This window comes from Nannospalax galili, unplaced genomic scaffold (genome assembly GCF_000622305.1).
Source record: "Nannospalax galili isolate Female #2095 unplaced genomic scaffold, S.galili_v1.0 scaffold831, whole genome shotgun sequence".
Classification (NCBI taxonomy): Eukaryota; Metazoa; Chordata; class Mammalia; order Rodentia; family Spalacidae; genus Nannospalax; species Nannospalax galili.
In genome coordinates this window covers 915,824-933,439 of record NW_008329142.1, presented here as the reverse complement: position 1 = coordinate 933,439, position 17,616 = coordinate 915,824, and positions in this window count along the sequence as shown.

Genomic DNA, 17,616 nt, shown 5'->3' with positions numbered 1-17,616 from the left:
GTTGGGTTGAATCTGCTTCATAAATCTTAAAATCCTCATGTATTTATGTCAAAAGTACTTAAATATATGGTTAGGAGAGTCAGACAGTCAAGTTTTTGTTTACCAGTAGAGTATAAATTTAGACCATTCCCAAATTAAAATATCTAAATTTTTTGAGCTGATATTGCTTTATCCAAACTAAGCTTTTGGCGTTCATTGTGTGTGGCATACAAAAATATATCTTGGAAAAAATTCAGGATTCATGCAACATGATACTTGGGAAGAGGATCACACTGTGTAAAAAGTCCATTTGTGCCCATACACTACCTGATATGTAATCACAGCCCCATTTTGCATTTTTAGTATACATAAAATACCCATTAAAACAAATATGCTTCTAACATAAAAGTTATTTGTTATTTACTCCATGGCAGAGTTAATCTTTAAATACCAGAAGTAAATATAACCCCATTTTACTAGAAAAAGACTGACAAACACAAGATAAAGTCATCAGAGGCTAACACAAGGTAATAAATGAAAGAGTTGAAAAAGATGGAAAAGAATTCAGATAAAACTAGAGGAAGGAATCCTGGCAGGATTATAAGCTAAAATGCCTCACACAACCAAGGCAGATATTTTTGCAAGTAGGTACAATTTAAAGGACCTAAGACTTAGGGGTGTGAATCCCGGCATTCAGGAGCTGATTGCCCATGAGTCTAGGAAGAAGATTCAGGCTCAGTACCTTCCATTCATGGCCATGAAGCAATACAGATGCAACAATGACAGAATTTCTTACATTGAACAAGACATCATAAATTCCAGGGGCTAAAGAGGTGGTTCAGCAGTTAAGACCACATACTGATTTTATAAATGACCAGACTTTGATTACAGCATCCATGCTGCCTGGCAACTACCTATAATTCCAGTTCCAGGGATTTAAATCCTCTGGCCTCTGAGGGCACCTGTACTCAGGTGCAAATACCCCCACACGGGTGCATACACACACAAAATTAAAAACTTAAATATTTTTCTTTTTAAAAAGGCATTATTAATTCCTACTTTAGATGAATTTTCTAGATTTTAAAATGTTACCTCCATTTATTTAAGCTGCATGGACCAAGAAAACACAGTTTTGAATTAAATCGAGCTTTTTGTCTATTAACTTGTGAAAGGTAGGTCCAGAAACAATGGAGTAAAGGATACAATTGAACATAAATCAAGCATCTGCCAACAATGCAGTGATCGTTCAAATAAAAGAATGCTTATTGTGATGGTTATTGTGCATGGTATTGTTAGCAATATTATTTGGTTCATTTAGTTATTCCTTATATTTTTACCGCTATAGAGGAACATGTAGGAATTATAATATGTTGAAGAAAAATAATTTAAGAATCACACATCTGGAAAGAGTAAGGAATGTTTCCTCCAGCTCTAATGAGAAGCACAGTCATTTGTTCAGCTTCATAGGAAAACTGAGACTGATTCCTTGGCTTTGCCTTTGAACTTCTGCAGTTGCTGATCCATTTGTATGAAATTGCTTCCTTTCTGGTCCCTAAACTGATAGTTTCACTAACTTTCAAAGAATATTTCCAAGAGAAATTTACCACTGTAGACAGCACACGTAAGCACATGACAAGGGTGTGCATATGCTCTGTTAGAAGCAGGCTGTTACTATAACTTTCATTAAAAAAAATGTGCTGGATAGGCTGAAGAGACACCTCAGTGTGTTAAGTGCTTGCTATACAAGTGTGAAGAACCCACTTAAGCCAGGTGGGTATAACAGACCACCTGTAATCCCAGCAAGGAAAGGAGGAAGAGGCAGGGGATCGCCACAAGATGATTAGGTAGCCAGTCAAAATGATCAGTTCTATGTTCAGCGAGAGACCCCACTTCAATATATAAGATGGAGAGTGATCAAGGATGATGTCTGATGTCAACTTTGGACCACCATACACATGTACACATCCACACAGCCACACATCCACACATGCATGCAAAAAATGTTCTAATATATATATATATATATATATATTTCTGGAAATAAATTTGTTTGGGTTGAAAAACTTGCATGATCTCTATGACTATGGAACATATCCCATTATCTTAGTAAAAGGATACAGCGGGGTGACTTTTCAGGTTCCACAGTCTCTGTACCTAATCTCTATTGGGAAGCTGAACACAGGTGAGAAGAGGTGAACAAATTTGCACAGGAGTTCTGGAAGCCTACCGAGAAGAAAGGTGTTGGCACTGATAAAGCTCCTTCATTTTAAAGTTGAGCACTATAGAATGTCTCTGATTTTTAGTGAGACTAATTGGCAGGAAACTATATCAGCTAGGTCTTCCTCTTCTTCTTCCTACCTATAACCTATGAAAATCCCCAGTCTAATTTTGGATGAAATTGATTCAAACTTAATGCAAAAGAGAAAAAAAATACATTTGCTGTCTTACTCTAAGGGATACCAAGAAACTTAAGACTTTAGTTTTTGACTGTTATTTTTTTATTTATTTTTATATTGGTGAATTTCAAACATGAGTATTGTATTTACATCATGTGCAGCCCTCCCTCCCCCTCCAATTCTTCCAATGCCCCCCCACTCCCTCTCAACTCTGTAACCTCTTCTTTGATTATTATCTTTACATATACATATATACAAATATGTGTGTATGTATATATTTTGAGTCCTTTTAGGGTGCTTCTGTGTCTATGTGTGCAGAGCTGACAATTTGAGATTGGATAACCTATCAAGGAACTCATATCTGCCTGGAATAAAACCTGCTTTTCTTTCCCACAGCAGTCATTGGTTGAGTATAGTTCTTCATCTAGAGGTGGGAAATTTCCCCCACCCACATTCACAAGTCTACTGTTAATTTTTAAAATAAAACTTACCTTTAGAATTGGATGGTTGTGCTCAAGGGTAATGGATTCATGGAAAGCAGTGAGGTATCTGTGTTATACTGCACACTACTGATCTAGTTTTCATAGGATGTGTTGACATGTCCTAATTTAGACTCTTTGCATTAGGTTTGAATGAAAGCCTGGCTTCTATTCTGATATAATGCTTAGTAACTATAAAAGATTCAGTTCATAGTTTGCATCTGTTAGGATAACTTCTGTAGGATCCTAAGAAAAAAAGAAGTTACTAACTGACCCAAAACACAGGAAAGTAGTTCAGGATATAGATTTTGCATATGACGAAGAGTCTAAGAATCCAACAGGTAGAATGAGTCAGCCTGACAGTAGGGAAGTTAGAGCTATCCAAAGTTCCAAGACAGAGGCAGAAGATAGCATTTCTGGAGGAAGCTGGATTCTTGGGGGTCATGACAGCTGGAAACTCTGTCTTAAAACTAAGTTGGAGAAGTCTGGTGTGGTGTCCCACACCTTTAATCCCAGCACTTGGGAGGCAGAGGCAGGCGGATCTCTGGGAATTCAAGGCCAGCCTGGTCTACATAGTGAGTTCCAGGACAGCTGGGGCTACAGGGGGACCCTGCTTCAAAAAGAAAAAAAAAATCCGAAAACCAAAAAACCAAAAAACAAAACCAAAAAAAAACTAAGATGGAGGGTAAGGAAGATACTTTACATCAACACCCACACAACGCATGCACTACATACACACACAAAGAAAGGAAATGATAACTTTAAATATATTTAAAAACTTGAAAAGAATTATATATACTGTTTAAGAATATGCACTTAAGTAATATTTATAAGGATATACACTTGCACATATGTATGCATATATTAAAATGTATGTGTTATATATAATGCATATAACATATTAGAAATAAATGTTTCATAGAAAAAATAATCACCAAATGAAGGCTGTTGATAGCTTTGAGTCACAGAGAATACTGTTAGGAAGCTGTCACATCAATCTTAACTGCACTGGTAACATATCTGGACTGTGGTGCCTGTATGTGTGATCACTGAGTTATTCTCTATGGATTCTGTGCCTCAAGTGTGTTGCAATAAATTAAAATCATTAAGCAAACCATACTACACCTTGGCTCTGTAGTAAGGGCTCTCCTGGCACATTTATTCTGTAGAAAATCTGTGCACAATATCCTCCTGTGCCAGCTGTCGGTTTGTTCAGTGTCCTCCTCAATACACATAAGACATCCTTCTTTTGACCTTTCTTCCCAGAAATTTATCATTACCACTTAATGATTTTTGCCAAGCAAGTGTATAATTATTGTAGGACATGGTATTTTCCAAGGAGGCTCATCTTTGCCAGAATAGCTTGATTCACAGCCAGTTACAGTGCATGAAGCTTTCACTGCTCAGAACTGCATTAAGGTAACTAAAGGACAGCCTTCTATTTCCAAGGTCTCTCTCCCCTGTGTCCTCTCATGCCTAGAGTATCCTCAAATACTTCTCAAAGTTCCAGTCCTTCACTTTATCCTTAATCAATATAAAACAGGATGGCCAAAATACACTGTTTCAAATGTGGTTGCTTCATCTGATTCTTAGACTTCAGGTTGTTCTCACTCCCCCAAACACTGTCTCTTATTTCATACACCAACCTTGCCATTTCTCTTTAGTAGAATGAAAACCTGTTTCATATAGCATGACCCTGACCTATCTTTGTTATTTCCAGCATGCCCAGATTTTTTTCATTCCGACATGTTTGCAATTCTGGGCGACATTGTATACTGACAGGGAGATTTATTGCCAGGAGCTCCCCAGTGGAGTCAGTGGCAGGAGATAAAATTTGGTCACAATTCACATGTGTTTGAAATGAACATTCCAAGAGAAAGTGATTAATTTCTCTTTAAAACCCAAAGGATACAATGCAAAATCCATAGCTATCAGGGCTTTTGTACGTACTCTGTCTTTTTCTAGTCCATTCCTGCTCCATTTTTACATTTTCCTCATTTATATTTTTTATAAACAGAAAATCCTCAGGTTATATTTTCTAGCATTCAAAAAGGCTATGACTATGTAAGAGCTTTTATTCTTTTTCTGATGCCCCAGAAAATAATGATACAGAGATGCAAAGGTAAAACAGAAGAATGGACGTGAAACACGAGCAGTAAAGTATGTGTGTAAACTATTTACTCCCATATCTTCATTTTGCAAACGTGGTAGCTGCAGCCTGGAAAGATTAATGTCTCCTCCACAGTCACTTCCTGGTGTGGTGGGCTGAGGAGGCAGAGGATCAGAGTCCCGCTCCAGCTTGGGAATCTCCATATTGATAGTATGATGCAGAAGCTTCACCGCTGGACGTCATGTGTTCAGCTTAAAACTTTGGTCAATGTTAGTATGTTTGCCTTCTCCTTTTCCCAAAAAGTTCTTGGAACAATTAATATTCCAACTTTCTTTACACTTTACCATACTAGAAACAATGTACCTAGAGATTAACAAAAAGAACAATTTATATAATTATTCTATCCATCAGAGTATCAACTGGAACTAATAAAGGTCAGATTGCCTAAATGTGTGAACTACATTTGTATTAAAATATAAATACATAGTTTTGCTTTGTAGAAGCAAGAAATATCAAAGGGTCAGTTAAGAGGGCATATAGCAAATGTAGTAAATATTTTATGCGTAAACTAACAAATAATACTTATCTGTTGCTTTAGTTTTTACTACTTAGTAATCAAAAATATTTTCTATGTCTTTTGACATGTAATATCTCTAAATACAAACTGGTAAACCATTAAAACAAAGATTTAAGACAGAAAAAAAGAATTTCCATTTAACTCTGTACCTCAACTTCTGGGCACAGTCCTATTTGCTAATAATACAAAAGTAAATAATTTCCAGTCCCATTTGTAGACATTTGTTTATTTTAGTGTGCCATCACTGTAAATAAGTGAACTCCATTTGTAAGTAAAATTGATAAATTACTTATAATGCCTGCTCTAAAATGAACTTTAATGTTCTATACTTAAATAATTTCAGAGTTGTAGAAATTCTGTGTTAGAATCTTAATATTTCAGTTTAATTCTATTATTTATTAGTTTCTTTAACCCAATCCTCTATCTGTGCATCTCTACTGAGTAGTAGCTTTTTAGACTTTAGTTTGCACTTTCTTGTTGATGATATAGCCCATTTGGAATATCTTTAATCACTAAATTCCCTACTAACATAAAGTTAATTACCCAGACAATACTTGTCTATGGATTCAAATGGGAGCCTATGGAAAACAATATTCATATTCCAGGGGCTCTTGCCCCACATTGGCTTACATAGAAACTTAACAGTTTATAAAATGCTTCTTCCAAACCCACACAGAAAATGTCTCATGAGTACTACATGTCTAAATTTCTCATGATACTACCACAGGTAGCATCAACTGTCCATTTTTATCATGTGAAAATGCCAATGGGAACTTGATCCCTGTCCCCTTTCACTGGGGAGAAGCTGCTGAGGCAACCCAGAGCAGCAGGAGTCTAAGTCTCTCCTCCTTTGACAGGATACATTGTCACTACTTCTGTGCCCATGTCACCCCTCCTAACCTCTGAAAGTCAGGGATTCTGACTTTGGCCCAGTCTCACTTACGTTAACAAGACAAATATGACTCTGAAGGTAACACCATATCAAGATGAGTGTAAATGGCATATAGAACACCACACTGAGGAAAAACCCTCCCCTAGATGTTCTAAGACTCTAATACTGAAAACTCCTGAGATGTTACACCCATCGACTTCTGCGGAGACCACTCACTGAGAGATCTGTAAGGTCTAAACCCAGTCATCAGTATAGCTTAAACTCAAGCTTGAATCTATGACAAGCATACATTAAATTATGACATACACACTATTCATTATAATTTTTCTTAAGCTAGCATGGTAACTACATATTTAAAAATGATCATAATTTTCAAAATATGTACTATTTCCTGATATTTTACTTATTACTCCCAGAAACTATGTGGGTAGATACCCTTAACCTTATTATATCTATTTTATAGATGAGTCAGTGTAGCCATGAAAGTGTTGGTGTGCTCAAGATCACAAGGATAAGAAGTATTGAGCTGGGATTTGCACTCAGGCATTCAAAATGCAACTTATGTAGGTTTAGCTGCCCTATGCCCTGCTTTTCTGCTATGACATAGACAAGATTCCTGACATGTTTCAAAGAAATGACCGTAACTTTGTCTTTTAAATAGCACATTCAATTTTTAATTTTTCTCTAGGGACACAGGTTAGACATAATGCACACCAAAAAAAAAAAAAAAAAACCAACAAGATTTGTCATTTATTTAAAGACAGCTCTTCATGCTCCTCGGCTATTACAGAGTTCTGCCGTTGCAGTCCTAAAGCGATTGTAGGCATTTGGTGCCCATGTGCTCCTTAGGGGTTACTAGACACTTGTAATGATTGCATCTCTCCAGGAATCTTTAAATTATTGTAATTTTGTAAAGGTCTACTTGTTTGAACATATAGCCAACTGTTGACAACAATTTCTTTCTTTCATCTTTCCCTCCATCCCTATTTCCCCATCTTTAAACTTCTAATGATCAATTCACAGATATTCCCTTCTATGCAACAGTCTATATTGTTTCCCATCCTTGTTTTTCCTTCCACACTGTCTTCCCTATGTCTAGCCACTGATTGTCCATCCCTCCAAACTGCATGAGATTATTTTGGAAAATATTTAAGGTGGTTAGTCTTTTATTATAACTTAATTTGTTGAGTCATCAGTAGGCTTTGTTTTAAATATGTTAATAGCTATAAAGACAATGCTTAATACAAACGAACTAATCTTTAGTAATGGATTTTTGAGATTTTGGCGGTGGGGGTCTTTTTGAGACAGGATCTCCCTGTAGCCCCTGTTGGTTGGAACTCGCTATGTAGACCAGGTTGGTCTCGAACTCAGAGAGATCCACCTGAGTTCTAGGTGCCTCCTGAGTGCTACCACACCTAGTTCAAGATTTTGATAGGACTATAATAATTTTAATATGCTTTATTACATCCAAGAGGAATAATAGTAAATACCTGTAGGCATTAGAATTAGCATCCCTAATTAGGACAGATAACAAAATTTCATAATTTGCACAGCTAGTAAGGAGCATAATTGAACTGAGCTCCAAGTCTTCTGACTCTACTGTTGTTTTATTGCCTAGTTGACCTTTACTTGTAAATTGAATTCTGTGGTCAATTCTTAGGAAATATTCAACTAACCTGAATAACCATTTTGAGTTAAGACAAAAATTTAATGACAACTACCATATCTTCCCTTTAGCACTGGTCTTCTATTAATTAACCTCAGAGAAGTGATTTGATGTTGCTGAAGAAAGACTTATTTGAGAACACATGAGACATTCCAAAGAGTACAGAGAGGTCTCTGACAATGAATAAACTCAGCTATGTAGTAAGACTCTGTTAAAGAAATGGATCCTTACTTAAATGCAGAATGGCATTGGAAACTCTTCTGCATCAAAATTTCTCTTTGTTTCATGCTGTATTTCATGTGTGTTTTTATTCAGCTTGTCTATCCCCTCACTTCCTCAGATGTAAAGTAAAGGTGTCATAATAGACAAAATGAAATGCCTCAAACCTTCAAACTCAACAGAACTGTCTGCAGGAGGCAGAGGGATGTCAGCTTCCAAACACCCAGACCTATTTTCTAGTTCTCTCTTCCAGAAACATCGTAGGACTCCGTGCACCCACATCAACTGTTCTCATGTCACTACTGGACAGACATACCTTCACTTGCTAGCCTTAACCTTTGGGGAAATATCATCCTGGGAAAATAAAATAAAATCAAGCTTAGTATGTCAAAGTAAATTCAGATTTTTAGAGCTTTCTTTATATTATAATTATATAAGAAGAACAGAAAAAGATGATGAAAAAGTATATAATGTCAGAGGCTTCACTTAATCTAATCTATCATATTACTACAAGTAAATAAGACTATCTTAATAGTATGTTGACACACTACTCTATCTTAGATCACTTCAGGTCATATTAATTTTGTCTTCATATTCTTATCAAAATCTATGCTCATACACCTGAAGTACTGGCTTTTTAAAAAATGATTTCACTAGAAATTCTTTCAAATTTAGACAATAATTTCTTCTGTTGTGTACATAACAGCAAACAGCAAGCTTAAGATTTTCATTTTTAACAATTTGCTTCAGTCATATTTTTCCATCTTTTTTCTATTCTATCTATATCTTAAAGCTCTTAATTATGGACATCATGAATTTCATTGAGTATTTAAAACCCTTGCCTCATGACAGAAAATTCTTACCTTGACCTGGCCTCTCACCAGCTTTGTGTATCTGAATAAATCTTTTCAAAAGATGGAGATGAGCAACATCAGGAACTGGAGCTTGAGAACACCATGGACAGTGCCAAGCTGCTGACAGATGTTACACTTGGTGTTTTTCCCAGGGCCATATTTGCATGGGAGATAAAAACCTTGATCTATTCATGTATAGTGATTTTACCTGCAAGGCCTATGAGGATGCCTGTAGTTTTATAACCATTTGCTCACGAAACTGATTTTGCCTTTGGAGACCATCTGCCTCTGTGTAGTGAGGCATCCATTTCTTTTCTTCAGTGCTGAGTGTTGGCCTCTTCACAACTGCATTCTCTCACTGTCAGTGACCAGTGGATCTTATTCTTATGGCACCAAAACAGTACTTCAGAGGAGAAGTGTGAAGTCTGACTGTGGCTGTGTAAGTTCTGTGCTCTTTAGTAGATTATTTGATCTCTTAATGATGCTCAGATACATTAGTTTTACAACTTCTAATATCTTCACAATGTGGGCAGTTCTACACAATGAAGTTGGCATTGTTTGTCACTTTTATTTGGGGGAATTTTCCTGGTACTGGGACTTCGTTTCTTACATATTCTAAGTAAAAACTTTACTGAGGAGCTAAATCCTTAGCCTTTTTATTATATTTTGAGAAAGTCTCTCTTAGACCCTTTGCCTCAGCCTCCTGCATAGCTGAAATAGCAGGAGTGAGTCATCACAACAAATCATTCCAGTGGTAGTAAGATGATTAAAAGAGGATAAATATACAGAATAAGAATTCAAGGACTGGAGAGATGGCTCAGTGGTTAAACAGTCCTCCTGTTCTTCCAGAGGACTTGAGTTTAGTTCTCAGGACTCACTGTGGATGGGTCACAAGCAGCTGTAACTCCAGCTCCAAGGGATCGAACATCCTCTTCTAACCTCCAAGGAACTTGCACACATATGACATACATTCACAGTCACATGAATTAAAAAATTAAAACAAAAGAATAAGTTTTAGTGAAGGCAGTTGTTTTATTTCTGCAATGATGTGGTCTTAAACTAATATAGCATAAGATGGAAAAATTGGCTGTCAAATATACTAGGAATTGGCAGGTATGCTTTACATCTAGAAAATAACAAGGATGTTAGTTTCTAAATTTATAAATTAAAACTTAAGGTGAAATAAACTCTTAAATAAAGGGTACAGATGGGTTGATGGACTTTCAGGATCCCTCAAAAATACTCTCATTTGTGAATAGCTAGAATATCAGTGCTCATGAATGAGGATGATAACCATAGAAACTGCCTTTCCTGCCATCTCATTGGAATACTGAGATATTTTCTTAAGAATACATTCTAGGGCTGCACATATCGTTCAGTGGTAGAGTATTTGCCTAGCTAGCGTAAAAAGGTGTAGCAGCTGGGCTTAGTTGTACACAATTATAATATCAGAGACACGGAAGGCGAAGTCATCAGGATCACCCGATTCAACGAGTTGGAGGCCAGGCTGGACAACATAGCAAAACCCTGTATTGTGAGAGAAAAGGGTAACAGTAAATTGTTGTTCTCTATAATTAATATAACTATAGTTATGAACTTGATTGTTAATACCATTGTAACCGTAAAATGTTAGCATTTTATCGTAGTTACATAATGTATAATTTTACTGAATTCACACAATAATTTTAAAGTATATGAGACTGAAAGAAAAATAGCAATATTTAGCAAAATAGCAATACTTAGAAATTTCTTTTTAAAAATATCTTATTTATTTTTGTTTTATGTGTATGAGTGTGTGGCCTGCATGTTTGTATGTGCACTGGTGTTGTGCAGTGCCTGCAGAGGTCAGAAGAGAGGGTCAGATTCCCCTCTTGCAGAGGACCCAGTGCCCTTAACCACTGAACCATCCCTCGAGCCCCTAAAATAACAAATTTCTATTTTATAAAATCCAAAGTCATATATCTTTCTTTATTTGATTTTTTCAGTTTATTATTTATTTAATAACCACATACTTAGAAGAAGCATTTCACTACAACAGCATTGACATATTCAATAACAACTTTCTGAGCTAAGATGTTTCTTTATCAAAATTGGCTATAAATTTTTAGGTTTACAGTTGATTATTACAGTTATACAATATTGTACTCAGTATAAACCTGTGAGTGTAGGTCCATCTCGTGGAGTCTGGTCAACATACCCGGTGTTACCCCTTTAAAGAAAACATTTTCCCTCTCCCAGGAGATATCAAGTGCTCTGGAGTGTGTTACTGAATATGTTAAAGCTGTAGTGCAAAGCTTCTAATCATGTAGTTATTAAAATTTTTAAAAAATATATGATTAAAAAATAATAATTCTTCAAAACAAAAAAATTGCTCCTTAATAATTAGTAGATGTGAAAAGCATTATCATTGAAATCTACTTGATGACTTTATATCCATGTTCAGATGCCAAGGAGCTCAGAAAGTAACTGACTGTGACTAGTAATAATCTGATATATAGAGATTAGAAATGCACGTGCAAACATCTTAACGTCAATTAGATTGAAAATGAATTTTTCTGTATGAAACTGTGTATTTTAATAATGAAGTGGAGATCTTTTGTAAAGGTTAAAAATCTCATTTAATTTTATTTGATTTTTTTTAACTTAATGAAGAAAGGGTTTGTTTTAGCTATGGTTTCAGAGAGAGAATCCATAATGGTGGGGAAAACATAGCAGCAGGAATAGCAAGCAGAGAGATCACATTTAGTCTGCACACAGGAAACAGAGAGAGTGAACAGGAAGTAGAGCAAGACTATAAAACCTGAAAGCTCCCTCTACCCGGCTGGGTGATGTACTTTCTCCAGCAAGGCCCCACCTCCTAAAGGTGCCGTCATCTTCCCAAATAGTACCACCAACCAAGTGTTCAAATACATAAGCCTATGAGGGACAGTTCTTATTCAAACCACCAAACACTGCAAACAAAGACCATCTGAATTTACTCTTTAAGTCAGTGAGGCCTCCAGGAAGGGAGTTCTGGAGTTGCCATTACAGTCTTTACCAGGCAGTGGGCCAGGGGTCATATGCTTCTCTTCTCTTCTTTGTTAAAATCTCTCACTTCTAGATGGTCATGTGAAGGTAGTGGGTTGGGTATAAATGCCCCTGGCTGAATATTGTAGTAGTGGTGATGTGGTAAGTTCCTTTGTAGTCTGGGTTTGACTTCTCTCCCAAATCATTCCTCGAGTTCCCCAGTGCAAGAAAGATGGTCTCTATTTGATTTTTTAAAGATATACTTCAATTAAGAACTTAAATACTTAACAGGATTTAAATATCCACTGAAAGATAAAAACAAAAACAGCATCACTGTGTAATTACAAAAGAAGCTGTTGGGATGTCTCAATGGGTACAGGTGCTTGTCACCAAGCTTGATGAACTGAATCTGGTCCTCAGGATTGACATGGTAGAAGGAGAAAACCTACTCTTGCAAGTCATCCTCTGCCTTCATACATGTGCTGTGCATGTGCACACACTCATAATAAATAAATGTTCTTTTAAAAAGAAAATACTGGGGGAAGGAGAGTTGGCTCAGCTGTTAAGGGCCCTGACTACTCTTGCAGAAGACCCAGGTTCGATTTCCAGCACCCACATGGGGGCTTAACAACCGTCCTAACTCCAGTTCCAGGGGGATGTGACACCCTCTTCTGACATCTGCAGGCATTATACGACACGGGTGCACTTACATACATGCAGGCAACACATTCATACATATAAAATAAAGATAATAAATAAAATATTTAAAAATAAAAAGAAAATACTAACAAGATGGAATAAGACATCGGCAACAACAATGAGCATGTGATTTAGCTGCCTTTGCTGTGCTGTACAGAGAAGTACTGAAGTGCATAAGGACAAAGAAATGTTTTATAAACAGACTTGATTACATGCTGTTTATAAGCTGTGTATATAAACTAAGCTAGTGTAAAAATTGACAGTTTAAAACTTAATCTTAATTGCTAGTAGGAAAATGTAAATAGATAAGAAATGTATTTGACTATTAAAACAAAATTAATAGCAAAGAAAATTAAAAGAGAATCATAAATTTAAAAAAGAGAAGTGGGAACATAAAGTTGGGAGGGAAAAGGGGAAGATTGTAGGGGAGAAAATGGAGGGTGGATTGGATAGAAATACATTCTATGTTTGCATGAATATTAAATAAAATATTTGAAACTATTTCTGTAAGGGCCAAGGATGCAGCTGGGTGATAGACAAAATTCCTACCATGTGTGAGGACCCCAGAAATGGGAAAAATATTATGAAATTTTATTGTTTGAAAAGAAGATATTAAGTATCAGTCAGAAAGACTGAACATCAAAATTGTCCTATTTTAGGAGAAAAGAGCTACATTCAAAACCTAAAGTCAGTTGCCTAGAAAGAAAAAAAAAAAAAAGGGAAATAAAAGAGTTACAGCTAGGCATGGTGGCTCACCCCTTTAATACCAGCACTCTGGAGGCAGAACCAGAAAGATCTCTACAAGGACAAGGCCAGCCTGCTCTGCATAGTGAGTTCCAGGTCAGTTGGAGCTATGGGAAGATACTGTGTCTCAAAAAGACCAAAAATAAAAATAAAATGGGTACAAAATAAGACATAGAACCTATTCTCTGGCAAAAGCAAATATAACAAATAAAAATGGACAAAATTTCTTTTAAATTCTAATTGAGACATGAAAAATATTATCCCAAATAATACTATTAGAAGTTAGAAAATGGGAGCTAGACAAATGGCTCAGAAATTAAGAGGACTGGCTGCTCTTACAGAGAACCTGGGTTTAGTTGCTAACACCCACATGGCACCTCACAATCATCTGTAACACCAGTTCCAGAGAAACGCCCTCTTCTGGCCTTTGTGGGTATCGAAAGACATGGATGCAATTATATACATGCAAGCAAAGCAATCATACACACAAAAATAAATAAACAAATAATTGGGAAAAAAAGAAGTCAAAAAACGACATCATAAAAATATACTTTTAGGACTGCCTGAGAGTGCCTGGATCCTGCCTCCACATGGTGGTGAGCTTCCCCTAATTGTGCCATACTCATCCCCCTACCTGGGATTTCATGAGGATACTTCCAAGGCCCCAGGGCGGATCTGGATTTGGTAGGGTAAGGCTGAGATCCTAGCGGACAGGCTCAGAGGGTGGGTTCAGACCTCCATCAGCTGTGATCTGAGCATACTATGAGAGAGTGCCGGTTTCTGGCCTTCCTCTGGCATAGAAGCTGAGAACATAGCAGACCAATGGAGAATCCCAAAATCGCCCCCTCCTCCCTTAGGGAATTTCCCAAATTTCCTCTGCGTTTCTGCTAATAGAGGTCCAAACCTTAGAAGGAAGCCTGAGTGTACCTGACTGGAACCTGACTTGGGCTTCTGTGGATGCCCCTGAATAGTTGACCTGAAGCCATCAGTTCCCTCCAAAATAAAACCTAAGAGAACCTGAAACCTGTACCAATCAGCTTTACATAACCAATAAAGAAAGGACTTAGGCACCCTGATAATACAAACAGAAGCATATTTCAACTTAATTCTCATATCAGAATCATAAACAACAAAAGAAATTCACATGCCAAAATCACAATGAAATAATAACAAAATGGAAAGCCAAAGCACTATGTGCCCACCAAACTCAACCAGTACTGTGAAAGAGTTCTACAAGGAAAACCCCCTAGAGATAACCTAGGACACTGAATTCAAAAGAACAATCATAAACATAAGGAATTCAATTAATTTAAAGAACACATGAACAAAAAATCAAATAACTACAAGAAGATAGGGACAAACTTCTGAATGAATATACAAAAGAGATAGAAATAGTGAAGAAAATTCAGGCAGAAATGAAGAAGGAAGTGCAAAACTCAATAAGCCAACTTGAAACAACAGGGGAAAGCCTCACTGCTAGAATGAATGGAATGGAAAACAGAGTATCAACACTGGATGATAAAGATGAAGAATTGTATCACTCAAGCAAAGATTATGGAAAAATTAAAATACAGGAATGAAATATTCAAGAGATGTGGGACACCATGAAAAGACAAAATTTATGGATTATAGGAATAGAGAAAGGAGAAGAATTTCAGGTTAATGGTATTGACCAGATCTTAAACAGGATTGTAGTAGAAAATTTCCCAAAATTAAGGAAAGATATCCCCATACAAATCAGGAAGCACATAGAACACCAAGTAGGCAGGATCAGAAAAGAAACTCCCCATGACATATCACAGTAAAAACACTAAATGCACAGAACAAAGAGAGAATACTGAAAGCAGCAAAAGAAAAACAACAAGTCACATACAATGGAAAGCCTAGCAGAATTACAGCTGACTTATCAATGCAAACCATGAAAGCCAGAAGAGCCTGGACCAAGGTATTCCTAGTTCTACATGACAACAGATGCCAGTCCAGAATACATTATCAAAAAAAAATATTTATTATGGTTGAGAGGGAAAGAAAAATCTTCAATGACAAAAATAGCCTGAAAGAATGCACGTCCACAAAACCAGCACTTCAAGGAATACTTGAAGCAATACAGAGAGTGGAGAGAGAAACAACTGTATCCCGAAGCAACAAAAGAAAATAAATAAAGGTATAATTGAGGAAACACAAAATTAGACAGGGAACACAAACAACAATCAAAATGACGGCAACCAATACACATCTTTCAATAATAACCTTAAATATCAATGGACTAAATGCCCCAGTCAAAAGACACAGGCTAAATGAATGGATTAAGAAACAAAATCCATCTCTTTGCGGTCTGCAAGAAACAGATCTCACCTTCAAGGACAGGCACTACCTAAAGGTAAAAGGATGGAAAAGAATATTCCAAGCAAATGGCACTAAGAAACAAGCAGGGGTTGCAATTCTAATATCTGACAAAATAGACTTCAAAGCAAAACTAATCAGAAGAGATAAGGAGGCTCACATAATTCTGATCAAAGGAATAATTAACCAAGAAGATATTACAGTCCTTAACATAGATGCACCAAACTCCGGTGCACCCAAATTCATAAAAACAACACTACAGGACTTTAAGACACAGATTAACCTCAACTCAGTAATAGTAGGGGACTTCAATACCCCACTGTCTCCATTACACAGGTCAACTTGACAAAGAATAAACAGAGGGACATCTGAATTAAATGATACCATATATCAAATGGACCTAATAGACATCTTTTGAATATGTCACCCAAGCACCAAAGAATACACTTTCTCCTCAGAACCCTATGGAACTTTTTCAAATATTGACCAGAAACTTGGACAGAAAACAAAACTTAACAAATAAAAAAAAATTGAAATAATTCCATGAATTCTATGAGACCACCATAAAATAAGGCTCAACATCAAACTGGACAAAGCCCTAGTCCCTACATGAACTCATGGAGATTAAACAACATACTCCTAAACAATGAGTGGGTCAAAGGAGAAATTAAGAAAGAAATAAAAGAATTCCTGGAATTCAATGAAAAGGACAATATAACTGTGATAGCTAATCCTGGGTATCAACTTGATTGGATCTGGGATTAACTGAAATGAAAGAGATCTTCTTGATTGGATCATCTAAAACCAGAAGACAAACCCTAAATGTGGGCGTTACCTTCTGGTGGCAGTTGGTATAAAAGACTAAGGCAGAGGAGAACACAAGGCTTCTTGCCGCTTGCCTTCTCTCTTGCTGGTGAGTTCCTCTTGGAATCCTCCAGGCCTTCAGTGCGATTGGAACTGCTGAGACATCCAGCCTCATGGACTGAGTAACTTCCAGATTCTCAGCCTCTCCAGTGTGGTGCAGCCACTGTTGGACTACTCAGACTCTATCCTGTGAGCTAAGCTGATAAATCTATATCTATCTATCTATCTATCTATCTATCTATCTATCTATCTATCTGTCTATCTATCATCTATATTCATTCTACTGGTTCTGTTTCTTTAGAGAACCCTGACTAATACAATAACACAACAGAACCTCTGAGACTTTGAAAGCAGTCCTAAGAAGGAAGTTTATAGTTCTAAGTAACTACATTAAAAAATTAGAAAGAGCCCAAATAAATGACCTAACACTGTGACACAAGACCCTGGAAAAGCAAGAACAAATGAAACCCAAACTCAGAAGAAGAGAAGAAATAACAAAAATCAGAGCAGAAATTAATGAAATAGAAGCAAAGAAAACAATACAAAGAATCAATGAATCTAAGAGCTGGTTCTTTGAAAAGCTAAACAAGATAGATGGACCCTTAGCCCAGTTAACCAAAAGAAAGAAAGAGCAAATCCAGATAAACAAAATCAGAGATGAAAGGGGAAACAGGAAAACAGACACCCAAAAGATCCAAGACCATTATAAGGGAATATTTTAAAACCCTATATGCTACTAAATTTGAAAATCTAAAACAAATGGATGGGTATCTAAAATAATGGCAACT